The sequence below is a fragment of the Leptonychotes weddellii genome, chromosome 13 (assembly GCF_054177405.1).
Source record: "Leptonychotes weddellii isolate Sample4059 chromosome 13, ASM5417740v2, whole genome shotgun sequence".
NCBI classification, from domain to species: domain Eukaryota; kingdom Metazoa; phylum Chordata; class Mammalia; order Carnivora; family Phocidae; genus Leptonychotes; species Leptonychotes weddellii.
The window spans coordinates 52,541,571-52,555,914 of record NC_138381.1 but is presented as its reverse complement, the minus strand read 5'-3'; positions in this window follow the sequence as shown (position 1 = coordinate 52,555,914).

The following is a 14,344-nucleotide window of genomic DNA, read 5'->3' as shown; positions in this document are numbered from 1 at the left end:
TGGCCCTAACTATAGTGGTCAACCCTTTAATTAAAGAATGTGTGTGGGGTTTTGGGGGCAGAGAGGAATGGGGGACTAGGAGCTAGGAGAACTGGAATAAAGTCAAGGGGAATGACCAAATGGGGGAACTTGGGCTTTGCCATTTCTATGATTTCTTCTCCATTTAAACCATCACAAACAGGCACTAGTGAGGACATGGTATAATGAAAACCATGAGCTTTCAAATCAGAGGGACTTGGATTGCAATTCTGACCTCATCTCTTACTAGATTCTGTGAAGTTTTGATCCTCAATTTCTGCAAGTATTATTAGAACATTAAATCATCCTCCTAGATCACATCATACTTATTAAAGCAGTCTCAGACACATCATAGCATGCTCTGCCTCTCGCATGCCTTCTAACAATATTGACCGACCTCATCAGGTTTTCTAATGAATAACATGAAATGCAGGGTCAGTCTTGCTTTTGGGGAAGAAGAGGAACTGAATCAAACTCAAAGGAAGGGGAAAAAAGAGATAAGGTTATTGCTGGATGAGTAAGAGACAGTTTTAGAGAGAGAAGGGAATAAAGGTCCTTCAAGCAGGCAATTTGAGGATGCAAAGAAGGGTGATGTGGTCACAGTGGTACACTGAGGTGTTAGACCTGTTTCATGCTGTTTCACTCTGAGGTGAGGGGGAATGGAAGGGTAATGAATAAACTCTTCATGATCTTTCCAAATTCTTCTCAAGGTAATCTTGGATATGTGGGACCAAAAGGGAAAATGAAAATCAAAACAGCCAGTAATTTAACTATATAGACCTCAAGAACCACCTGCCTAAAAAAATAATAAGCAGAATGTTACCTGAGCCATTATCAGATTCAGGTCACTTGTTACTTCCCTAATGTGGGACTGAATCTTAGTAGCCTCTAAGACTCAAGTGAAATTTCCTCTAAGATTTTGATCAATGAGGGGTGCCTGGGTGGCTCAGTTGGTTAAGCATCGGACTCTTGGTTTTGGCTGGGATCATGATCTTGGGGTCCTGGGATTGAGACCAGCACTGGGCTCTGCACTCAGTGGGAGGTCTGCTTGAGATTCTCTCTCTCCCTCTCCCCCTACCACTCCCCCTGCTTGTGTGCAAGTGTGCGCGTGCGCTCTCTCGCTCTCTCAAATAAATACATCTTTAAAAAAAAGAATTTGATCAATGTTTCCCTATCAAGTAATCATTGTAATGAAACAATGAATATAATTTTTGCTCAATAGATAGGTAAAATTTTAAGATTGCTAACTGCTGGTATTGGTAATGTGTGGAGCAACAATCTCTCATGCAGTGACATAGTACAACAAGTAAGATCAGCCTGTCCAGAGGGTAATTTGGCAATATATATTGAGTTTCTTTATATGTAAACTCTTGTATCCAGCAATTTTACCTCTGTGAATTTATCCTAAGGAAATAACTGGAAAAGTCTACAAAGTTGTATAAACAGATATGTTTGTCACAGTGTTATTCATAACACTAAAATCCTGGAAGCCATGTAAATGATTATCATCAACAGAGAGTTGATTAAACAAATCACAATACAACCATACAATGGGATGTTGCTCCGCAGGTTTAAAAACAATAACAAAGATCAGTATTTATTTTAAAGGAAAGATGCCCATGATATGTTAAGTTGAATTTTTAAAATTTTATAAAACATCGTGTATAACATGACCACATTTTTGTATGTGCAGAGAAAAAAATATGGAAAGGTACACATCAAAATGTTAACAAGAGTTCTCTCTGGGTGATTGGATATAAGATAATTTTCATTTTTGGGGCACCTGGGTGGCGTAGTCGTTAAGCGTCTGCCTTTGGCTCAGGTCATGATCCCAGGGTCCTGGGATTGAGCCCCGCATCAGGCTCCCTGCTTTGTGGGAAGCCTGTTTCTCCCTCTCCCGCTCCCCCTACTTGTGTTCCCTCTCTCGCTGTGTCCCTCTCTCTCTGTCAAATAAATAAATAAATCTTAAAAAAAAGATAATTTTCATTTTTTTACACTTTTTGTATTGTCTGAATTTATTTCAATTAACGTGTTATTTTTATCACAAGAAAATAAAGCTGGGTTCATTTTGAGAAACAGCATAATAAAGGAAATATAAAAGTGAAAAAGTTGATAACTCTCTTTTATACTCACTTCCTTTTAGTGGGTGAAAACCTCTTCAGAGTATACTTCTTTTTTCTGCTATTAATTCAAGTTTTAATTTAGGGCATCAGTGAATGTGGGCTGGGAAGAGGAAAGTAAGCTAGTTCTTAGGCTCTGGACAGTTTTAATTTTAGGCAGAAGAAACAGCTCTGGACTCTCTCCCACAAGGCTGCTCCTTAAAATTCCTGTGCAAATCTGAATTTGACCAGTTACAAAAAGATTTATATAAAATTTCTTTAAATAGTCAATTCTCCTTGCTCATATAAAATATTCCTTGACTAAGAAATATTATATTGCAGCTAAGCAGTTCGGTTGCTTCATGTACTTGTGTACATGGTGTAAGCAGCCTAAGCTGTGTAATGAAAGAGTAATCAGAGCAGGGTGAAATTGGTCAGAAAAGTCTTTTCATTCATTCATGGGCTATACAAATATATTTCCAGCCCTAATTATACACTAGGCACTAGGGCACTGAAGATACAAAGAGGGCAGACCATAGCCCTTCTTGGGAAGACCTAACACACTGCCAGGAAATGATTATAATACAGAGTATGTGTGCAAGATGAATTGGGGACTTAGAAGAAGGAGTGCCAAAGTCTTCTTGGGGGAGTTCCTGTCGGGCTAAGACTGGAAGGCTATGTAGGCATTGCCATAAATAGGGTTTCTTGGGGATAGGTTTTCTACCTGAAGGAAATGAAAGAGATGTATTGGTAGAAAGGAGCTGAAAGTTCAAGGTGGCAAATAACTAACCTTTTAAACTGATCCCTTCCTGCTAATAAAAAGCTTAGAGGAGACATTTCCCTGCTTCTTCTGTGGCCCACTTCCTACCAGGTAATTTCAGCATATAGTAACAAAGGCACTTGATGGTGGTGCTGGGGTCTTCATTGCCCTTTCTAGAAGCGAGATGCTTCTGGCAGGGACTTGTACGTTACTGTGTGTTAACAGTTGTGTGTTAATGTCAAGATGGCATGCGATAGAATTAGATAGAATTAGAAGGGGCTGTGGTATTAGGGTGGTGGAAGGACAAGAATTACTGTATGGAGGGGTGCCTGGGTGGCTCAGTGGTTAAGTGTCTGCCTTTGGCTCAGGTCATGATCCCAGGCCTGGGATCAAGCCCCGCTTCAGGCTCCTTGCTCAGCGGGAGCCTGCTTCTCCCTCTGCCTGCCGCTCCCCCTGCTGTGCTTTCTCTGTCTCTCTCTCTGACAAATAAATAAATAAAATCTTTAAAAACAAAATAAAAGAATTACTGTATGGATTCTGAGATAGCCTGACTCAGTGAGTCCTGGTATTAGCATTTTAGAGCAGGAAAAACTGGAAAAGATCTGGTGCAATCTCCTCATTTTACAGATTTAAAAAAAACAGTTACTGAGATTGCCAAAAATCTTAACAACTGCCTTCTTTAAAAATAAGTGATTAAATGTAATGTTCTGTGTAATAGTGCTGTAGTATATCTCTGTAAAACTCAATGGCAAGATTCATTTTGTCCATCTGCATAGTAGAGAAATAATGCTCTGTTTCCTAGCTCTAGCTCATGTGTGTCTTGTGTTTATATAGTCAAAGGTCAAAAGCTGACTAAGAACAGATGAGCCCTTTCCTTTTGCATCATTTTTCAACTTTTCAAAGGGCTTAAAATAAACTATCATTTTCCACTATTTACTTAAGGGATTTGTTTTGCAGAATTTGTAGCTCTTGGGAATCCCCCAGTCATTCTTACAAAGTACACAATCTGATTCTTACTCATCTATCAACATCCAAGGAATGTTGGTATTAATATGTACGGTTTAAGTCACCCAAAACAGAATAAGAAGGCTGAATTGGCCAGTAATGTTTGTGACTTTCCATAAATATGTTACGTGTATAGAATCAGGAAATCACTCTTCCTTAATAGAGGAAATGATAGAGAGAGAGATATAGGGATGGGGGCAGGGAGTGAAGGAGAGAGAGAGACAGAGGGATGGGAGAATGTATATCAGTTCTGAGACTAAGGATTAGTTTCTTTGAATAAAAGCAGTTCCTTTTCTAACCAGCATTTCATCTGATACATTCTTAAAACCCAGTGCAATCCTAGTCTTCTAAGCGCTTACAAAAATTTACAGCTGACCTTGTGTAGAAAAGGGTTTGCACTAATTTTCACATGGATTCACTCTTCTGCTGAACTCCAACTTGAAATCTGTGAGACACTACTCCCCAGAGTACATCTAGCATCCAAATCTTTGCTAGTCAACCTCCAGATAAAACTAGATTGTAAATTCTATCTTTCCAATGCCTGTGCTATGAAGACTCTGACTGTATTAGCAAGGGCAGATTTTACTGGACATGACTTCTATTTTTCCACATTATAGGTTTTCTCAGATTAGTATTTTGAAGGGTATTGTAAAATAAAGATACCAGAGCCATCATAGGGAATACCTTGTTGACATTCATCTAATCAAATATTTGTTTAGTGTTTCTGCAATAATAAACTTCCCCATGGCCCCATGACTGCTTTCTAAATTGGTGTAACATTTTGTTAAATGTGTAGCCTGGGGGAAAAAAGTCCTAAGAGAGACAGATTTTGTCATTCACTAAATCATTCCTCAATCCATTCAATGTTTGCCAAGTTCCTTTCATGTGTCAGGGAAAGGGCAGTAAGTGTTGAAGATGTTGAGATAAAGGACACAGTCTAACCCACCCCAAGGAGCTCAGTCTCGCTATTAGTACACGATTGAGTTCTTAAGTGGATTTGTCCACTAAAGAGGAGGTACAACTCCAAACCCTCCTATTATATGATCTGCTCCCTCTGAAATTTAATGTTCTTTTGCTGTGATGCAGTTTTGCAACTTGTCCTGTTGTTTTAGGAACAATAAACATTTAAATAATAAACATTATTGAGCACTTACTATACCAGGTGCTAAGGCAGGCAGACCCATAAGATGACCACCCCCCTCAATGAAACCTGCGTCCTTGTATTGGTCTTATGTAATCTCCTTCTCTTAAGTATGGCTGGACTGAGTGACTTGCTTCTTACCAAAAGAATATGGCAAAGGTGATGGGCTGTCACTTCTATAATTAGGTTAGAAAAGACTATGACTTCTGTTTCTATTACTTTCTTGGTTTGCACGCTCTGGTGAAGCAAACTCCCATATGGGAGAGGCCCACTTGGCAAGGAGCTGAGGGTGGCCTCCAGCCAACAACAATCTAGGAACCAGGGCCCTCAGTTTATCAGTCCATGAAGAACTTAATCCTGCCAACAATCAGGTCAGCTTGGAAGCCCCTGAGAATGAGGACCCAGGTGAACTCTGCCCATATTCCTGACTGACAGAACCTGTGAGATAATAAATCTGTCTTGTTTTAAGCTATAAATTTGGTGATAATTTGTTATGTAGCAAGAGGTAACTAATATGGAAATCATCCTTGTTCTTAAGGAGTTGACAGTTTAGCTATAGCCAGACAAAACACTAACTATAACACAATGTTGAAAGTAGTGTCATCTTCAGTAAATCAGCAGAGGTGGTTTCAATCAGGGACAGAATTCTGCAATTCTGGCATTTCAATTCTAATCTCAAGTTAACTTGATTTCTGTTTTTATAGGTTTTCCAGCTGGAAAGGCTTTTGAGCAACTTGGTCCCGTTAGTTCTTATCCCATATTCCACCTGAAAAGAAGAATAATGATACACATTGTAACTCACCAAATGGACTACCTGGTCCTTGAGGGTAGGAAGAGTATTTTATGCTTTGTGCTTTTTCACATGCCCTTTCATATGACTGATGAACTATATTCTCACAGTTAGTAAAAGAGCAAAAAACACATGAAAGACTTCGGAATTTCCTGAAAGACCTGAGAATTCTGGTGCATGTCCTGGAAATAGGGTGGGGTGAGGGGCCTGTGAAAGCAGTCCTCTACAGGGCTATGATGCACAGTTCACAAGCCAAACATAAGAAACCTTGGAAGACTCCCATGGGTAATAGTCCCTGTGACACTGCATACTTCCGCCAGAAGCCTTCTAGCATCACTAAAACAAGAGCCCTGAATGTTATTTGTATTGATGATAGCAGATGCTGACTGTGCTCTGCCTATAACCCCTAGGTACTGACCATCACGGTGTATGCCAGGGCAACCTACTGCAAGCACCCACAATTTTCCATTTGGGGGTTTCAGCCAGGAGTGCAGGTGCAGCCCTCAGCTACTGACATTTGAATGGGAGGAAAAATCCCCTAACTTCCTTGCCCTCCTTTGGTGGGATGACTCTGAGGTATATTCTCTGCTGTTACCCATAGTTCCCCAGTGGTACTGAAACCCCTCCCCCCAGGTGTTGACAAGGGTAACCCACTCAATAACACTTTCTTGAGTCACCCCAAAATAAACTACTTGGACTCAAATCTTTGTCTCAAAGTTGGTTTCTGGGGAAACCTGGCTAACAAATAAACTAAAATAGGAGGCTTAAGGCTGAACCTTATTGAGTTGGCCCTGCTGATGCTGTCTTGCTCAATCATTTCAGGAAAGAATGAGACCTAACTTGGTGAAGTGTGATCCATTGGGAAGCCTGGGTAGGGGGCCATGACTTGGAAGCTGACTTGCTCACTGGTGGGGGGGGGCGGATGAACACCGGGGCCTGGGTTGATAGATAATTTTTTTCATGATACAGACTTCCTAATAATATTTAGAATATTGACAAATACAATAGTCGCTAATAGCTATCAATTAACCTAGGGCTTGGTTTCCTTCAGCAAAGCTGGGAGAAGGTTTAAGTCTGCTCATCAAGCGCCACCTCTGCCCCAAGCAAGGTCCAGAAAGGTCCCAGAGGTGGTTATGCTCTTGCTTTGGCCTCTGGACATCCTACGCCCTCCCAGCCACTGAATTGCAAAAGAGCAAAATAGGGTCATTTCCCTCGCTGTGCCTGGCTCCAGTGATAATCGCCCAAACCAGGCCCAGAAGGTCCCTAGTAGCACCAGGGAAGTACAGATGTTTATTTTTACACATGATCTTAGCCAAAAGGCTGAGACGAGAATTACTTTTCTTCTGGTTTAATCAAAAGCTTTGATAAAGTTTGGTTTTAAACCATATGTGAATATACTAATCTCTGAAGGATTTGGCGAAGATTTGTTTTTCTCTTTCCAGTTTTTTAATGCACACACAGATTAACACTGATTCTAAGAGCCGCTCCAAAGTCCAGCACAAAGGATACAGTTAAATACAGCAACTACACTGAGGAAGAGTCTGAAACTGGACTGGGCAGGTGCCTCCGACAGAAAACCAACCCTTAACAGTTACTTAACTGAGTCACAGTTGGAAGTTTCGGTCCTTATATGTGAAAGCACAAGCATTTTAGTGTATGAACTCTACTGTGGAGTTTGCATCTGCCACTTGGCTTTCTAGTTCCTGCTTCTCCAAGGATAAATAGCATGGTTAAGTGAAGTCTTCAGTTGACAACCTCTGCTTTGTGAACATAGTCAGATCTCAAGTATTCATCCAAAGGGGTTGATAGAGGTTGTCTGATCTTCTGACAGAGTTCCCATCCCATGGCCAGCAGATGTGAAAGCAGCAGAGATAGAAGAAAAACCTTTGGAAATTTTGCTGAGAAAATGCCCCCTTTTCTTTATAGCATATGTGTTCTTTCCTCATGCCAAGAGAGGCCATATGCTTTCCATGTTTCCAGTCTTTTGGGGGCACCTGGGTGGCTCAGTTGGTTAAGCTACTGACTCTTGATTTTGACTCAGGTCATGATCCCAGGGACATGGGTTCGAGCCCTGTGTTGGGCTCCATGCTCAGCTGGGAATCTACTTGGGATTCTCTCTCTCCCTCTGCTCCCCCACCCCCGCTCATGTGCGCACTCTCTCTCTTTAAATAAATAAAGATAAATCTTAAAAAAAAAAAAAAAAGGCAATCTTTTGGGGGGAGGGGAGTTTTCAGACTGACTTGACCAACTCCATGTCTGATCTGAGTTTTCTTCAAAAAGTCTTCAATTTCTTCTTTCAGTGTAATCTTCTTCGGGCTGAGAGCTATTTTTGCCCCCCAATGGTATGGATGTGTATTTCAGAAACTATTAGTATCTTGTGGTATCTGTGAGTGAGATGGCTCTTCACAGTGGGCACACTTCGAGGAGCATCATCTAGATTCATGCTGGGCATTCAGTAGTGTTCTATCCGTGTCATGATTGTAAATAGAAATTGGGGTTGACCACTGCTCAGCGCCCTTAATACTAAAGTGTGGCTCCACACAGGGGCCCTGTAGGTTCTCTTCCTATAGCCTAGACACTGCAATTCTGCTCATCTGGTCAGGGTCGAGCGGGAATGAGAGTCTAAGTCATTAGTTTTATGTCTTGCAATATGCTTTATATTTTAATAAAAGTAATATAATATTCAGATAAAATTCCTTAATTACCTTTTTTCACTTTCCTTCCCAAATACTCCAAGGGGTATCTCCAGTACATGACTCTAGTTATTATGTATATATGTATACATCATCAATATATACAGTGTTTTTTATTTTAAAATAATTTGTATCATATCGTTTATTTCTGCAACCTGGTTTAGTTCCTCTTAACGGTATGTTTTTGTGATCTAGTTACAACATTAATATATATAGAGACCTAGTTCATTTTTTTAAATTGCCATTTGAATGTTCTTGGGAATACAAACTTTATATTTCATTTCCCCTCTGATGGGTTTCAGATCATCCCCAGCTTCTTATAGCTGTTTCCTATGCACATATTTGCAAGTTTCTCTACAGGAGGACCTTTTAGGTCACAAGAAATGTAAATTTTTAGCTTTACTGGACACTGGGGTTTTTTGTTTATTTGGTTTTTTTCAAGCAGTTACCTTTTTACTTATTATTTATTTTTTATTTTTAAGGTAAACTTTATGCTCAATTTGGGGCTTGAACTCATGACCCTGAGAGTTGCGTCTCAAGAGTCACACACTCCACTGACTGAGCCAGCCAGGCGCCCCTTTACTGGGTATTGTTAATTTGATGTCAAAATAGTTGTATTTGGGGGCACCTGGGTAGCTCAGTTGGTTGAGTGTCGGACTCTTGGTTTTGGCTCAGCTCATGATCTCAAGCTCATGGGATCAAGCCCAAGCTGGGCTCCACACTTAATGTGGAGTGTGCTTGTCCCTCTCCTTCTGCTCCTTGCCCCTCACTCACGCTCTATCTCCCTTTCGCTCTCTCAAATAAATAAATAAAATCTTTTAAAAAAATAGTTGTATTTATTTTCACTCCCACTAGTAGATTTTGCAAGTTTCTATTTTTTATCTTTCCAATGTCTCATATTGTACAATTAAACATTTTGTACACAATCGGATATAAAGAAGGATCTAATTTAATTTGTATTTCTCTCAGTATGGTGAGGAGGAGCATATTCTTGTGAATTTTGGTGACTTTGTGTTCCTTTCATGTTTCTTGTGCATATTTTTTGCCCATTTTCAAAAATTGGGGGTTTTGTTTTATTGCTTATCAATAATCTTAATTCCTTGTATATCTTAGATACTTTGTAATACATGTTATAAATATCTTCTCCTAGTCTATGGCTTGTTTTCTTCTTCTTTTTTTTAATTAGAGAGAGACTATGCACATGCATGGGGGTAGGTGGGGGGGGGGGCAAGGGAGAGGGAGAGAGAGAATTCCAAGCAAGCTCCACACCCAGCACAGAGCCCAATGAGGCTGATCTCATGATCCTGAGATCACAACCTGAGCCGAAATCAAGAGTCATTTGCTTAACTGACTGAGCCACGCAGGTGCCCCATATGGCTTGTTTTTTAACCAGATTTTCAAGCTAAGCTGTAATTTTGGCATCATTTAAAAATTACAAGCAAATTTATGAATCTTTTTCTTTGTGATTCATGCCCTTTCTGTCTTGTTTTAAGAAATTCTGTTTAACTCAAGTTCATGAAGACTATATATTTCATTCTAATAGTATAAAAGTTGTGCTTCACATATTTTGGTCTTTGGTCTTTATTCTTTCGGTAACTTATCTGTGCATAGGGTGTTAGGTAATAAAAATCGAATTTTACTTATTTACACCTAGAAGTGAATTTTTCCAGTACTGTAATTTTTACAATGGAAATAGCTTTCTGATTATATAAACAACTCATGATCACTGTTAAAATTCAAATAACTATTTAACATATGAAGAAATACATTAAAAGTCACCTGAGAGCCTGTTGCCCTAAGATAGCCACCACTGATATTTTCAACATCATTGGCCGACTGTCCTCTTCCCACTTGTTTATGGTACCACCTCTGTCATACAGGGAGAGGACTTTTGTCGCATTCAGGGAAACTTAGAAAATTAACACTAGATCTGGATATAATTTATAGAATTTGAAGTATCAACTTAAAGAATTTTCAAGTTTGAGTACATCATGTGATTGCGTGATTTCATTAAGCGTATAAATAAGTAAAAAGAATAAGTAGGAGCATCATGTGAGAACTAAGGGTTTCCCAGGAACGGCCAGTTCTTCTGTGGTTTAAGGAAGCATGAGAACAAAGACTACAGACTTATGAAACAAGGGCCAATTTCTCTTAGTATCATGCCTAGCATGGTAGGTTCATCTTGCTAAATGTTTTCAAATTTAGACCATTTGTGTTTCCTCTAATAAATAATTTATCTTAAATTTTGTCACAGAGATAAACAAGGAAAAACAGAGCCAATTCGTAGAAACGCACTGTCTAACTTGGATAGAATGTGAAAACCTGCATCAATCAGTCCATTTTGGAGGCTCTATGGTGTAAAAGGTGAAATGAAGTGGGGTCACTTGTGTCCAGGGGTTTTCAAACAGAGCTAGGAGGCTATAGAAGTGGTGGGCCTTACACATGTCCTCACCAGTGGAACCAAGAACTTTTGTACTGGGTCAAACTGAAAATATTCCAAGGACTCAGCACAAACAATTACAACTTGTTACAGTAACAGACTAGCTTAGTGGTAGCTTTTACAATACCAGTTGTATTCAGAGAAGATTAATTTTCTAGGAACAACACCAATCAAAATTCTTTGTAAACAACTTACACAAACATTCTCTTCCCTCTTTTAAAACCCTTGACTTTTGTTCCCTCAGAGGACACTGGGTTGCTGCCCAAATCTGTGTTCCCCAAATTGCAATTCTGGGACCCCAAGGAAATGCTTTTGTTTTATTTTAGCTCTGCCTCTTTTGTTAGTTGACCGTGAAAAGTTATTTATCATATTTCACTACCACCAAGAAATAGGCGATTGTATCTTTCCTCCGCATACACAAATATCACCCTTCACTATTTTACTATTTCCCATTCTTCATGAAATTCGTATGTAATTTCCTCCATGCACACATTAAAAGTACATTTGATTTTTTAATTAAAAAAATGATCAAGGCTCCTGGGTGGCTCAGTCGTTAAGTGTCTGCCTTCGGCTCAGGTCATGATCCCAGGATCCTGGGATCGAGGCCCACATCGGAGTCTCTGCTCCACGGAAAGCCTGCTTCTCCCTCTCCCTCTCCCGCCGCTGGTGTTTCCTCTCTCGCTGTGTCTCTCTCTGTCAAATAAATAAAATCTTTAAAAATGAAATAAAATAAAATAAAATAATAATCAAAACCACATATAGGCCATGTTGATCTGCATGTAGAATGAGAGTCCTTCGGTTTTCTGAACTTGGGTCCACTTTGATGTCTAATGAACACTGATGAAGTTAGTCAGCTTTAATGTAGATATCCTTTAGTATATAGGACATGGGTTTTTGAAAATGTATTCAGATGTTACTCATTCCTGTTCCAAAGTGGTTTAAGATGTTTTCAATGATAATATTCAGTGTAGAGTTCAGTTATAAATTGCTGTACTGTATGTAGAGATTTGGAAGAGCTACATAAAGATTAAGTCCCTCTCCCCAAATATGGCCATGTAGATATATCTGCTCTTACTTTACCCTGTCTGAGTTCTCTAGTCTCCCCTTTTGCCGCAGTCTAAAACCAAATTGGCAGAAAAGAAAACAACCCCAAGCATCCAGTGCGTCAGTGAGACTGGATTCCAAAGTACTTGTGACTTCTGAGTTTGTGCAGACCTGGATGAATCAGAACGACTTCTCTTCAAGCACATGTGATTGATTCAGACACTGACCAGCTCCAAGGTCTTCCTGACCACGTGCTTCCTTAAGACTCAGGGGGCACTTGCTGCTCAATCAGAATTAACCCAGGCCTCTCCATGGCTCTACTGCTCTGACACTTCGGATTTCGAAAGCTGTTTTCCTTGAGGACACTCGTAAGAAGAAAAGAGGAAATCGCCTATGTGTGTGCTTCTGAGACAACTTCAAGGGGTTTTTAGCAAGCAAAAAAAAAATTTCCAGTGTGCGGTTTTTTGTCTCATCTGAAAGACACTGTGGTTTTCAGCTAGCTTGGTGCTGTTACTACAGTCATTTTACCTGCCCTCTTTTTTTTTCTCAACAGGCATAAGACAAGGCTGAGCTCATACTTTCATGAAAGCCACTCTGCCATCTAAGCAGAACTAACACTGTTAGAAGAGCATGCAAATTGTAATTAAAAAAAAAAAAAATCCGTAAGCCAGCAGTTTCTTTCGACCACAGTGGTTTTTTTCCTCCTGCTCATTCTGCTGAAACAGCAGCATTGGGCTACACTGCAAGGCTTCAGCGTTCTGCTTTAATTTGCTGTTCTTCTGATGAGAATTGTGCGTTTGAGGATGTGTTGTTTCATGTGTGCTAAGTGTTGCACACCCAGCTGGATTTTAAGTTTCTGCGGACATGGACCCCTCCTTTCTTTGCCCATCTCTTCTCTTCTATAGGATCTAATAGGGCACTCCATTGTAGGTGCTCAGTTATCAGATGTGGAGTGAATGTGTGATTGAACAAACAAGGAACCGAACAGATATTTCCAGTCTCTCATTTTCTAAACTAAACCGTGCAAACCAAATGGGATCCATTTCAGTCCTAGAGAAGGATCGGTGGCAAGGAAGAAATAAGATGAGAATCGAAGAGCACAAAGCAGGAGCTGAAGAGTTCACCAGCTCCATGGTGAAAGTGGTTTAGACCTCTGTAGATGGAAGTCATAGGCTATCATCAGGTGTTTGTGTGTAGATACATGTGACATGGATTATATATTTAGTTACATGCATTCAAGTAATGATCTACATGTTTCTATGTGTTATATGTTCTGCACATGCATATGACTTACATATAACCACACATGTACTCTGTGTGTGTGTGTGTATACAGTTGACCCTTGAACAACACCAGTTTGAACTGCATAAGTCTTTTTGTACACACTTACACACTTTATCTTTCGATAAAGACAGTGTAGCACTGCAAATGTATTTTCTCTTGTGTATGACTTTTCTTATAACACTTCCTTTTCTCTAGCTTACTTTATTGTATGAATACAGTACTTAGTACATACAACATACAAAATCTGTGTTAATCAACTGTTTATGTTATTGGTAAGGCTTCCATTCCGTAGTAGGCTGCTAGTAGTTAAGTTCTGGGGGAGTCAAAAGTTACGCAGACTTTTTGACTGTACCAGGAGGTCAGCGCCCCTAACCCCTGTGTCGTTCAAGGGTCAGCTGTATGTACATTAAAGAATTTGCACCAGAGATCCTCTTAGAGAACTACCTTTGTTTAGAAAAATACTGTGGGACGCCTGGGTGGCTCAGTCGGTTAAGCGTCTGCCTTCAGCTCAGGTCACGATCCCAGGGTCCTGGGATCGAGTCCTGCATTGGGCTCCCTGCTCCGCGGGGAGCCTGCTTCTCCCTCTGCCTCTCTCTCTCTCTCTCTCTCATGAATAAATAAATAAAATCTTTAAAAAAAAAGAAAAATACCGTGATTATCCACTTATGGGTGGAAAGTAAGGCCCTGGGGCTATGGATGGAAGAATACATGGAAGTAAAGTCACAGCTAAACCAATCCGAATCTAACCATCAAGAGGAATTTGGGAGTCAAGAGAGTAGAAGGGAGAGATTAAAGAAAGAGAGATGGGGTTCCACAGGGCTTTGCTTTGGAAAGTCGTCATGGGGGAAGTTAAAGAAAAGAGGCTGAATTCCATGTCTGGGTTGGCCCAGAACAGGAAAAAAGATGGCGGGAGTGGAAGTGGACCCAAGAGAGATATGAATTCAGGAGGAGCAGGACTTTGGAACTAGAAGTAAACACAAGCCTGTATAATCTCAGTAACTAATGGGTAAATCTGGGGAGATCATTAGACTTTGCATAGAGCTTGGGAACAAGGCTCAAGCAAGTTTCAA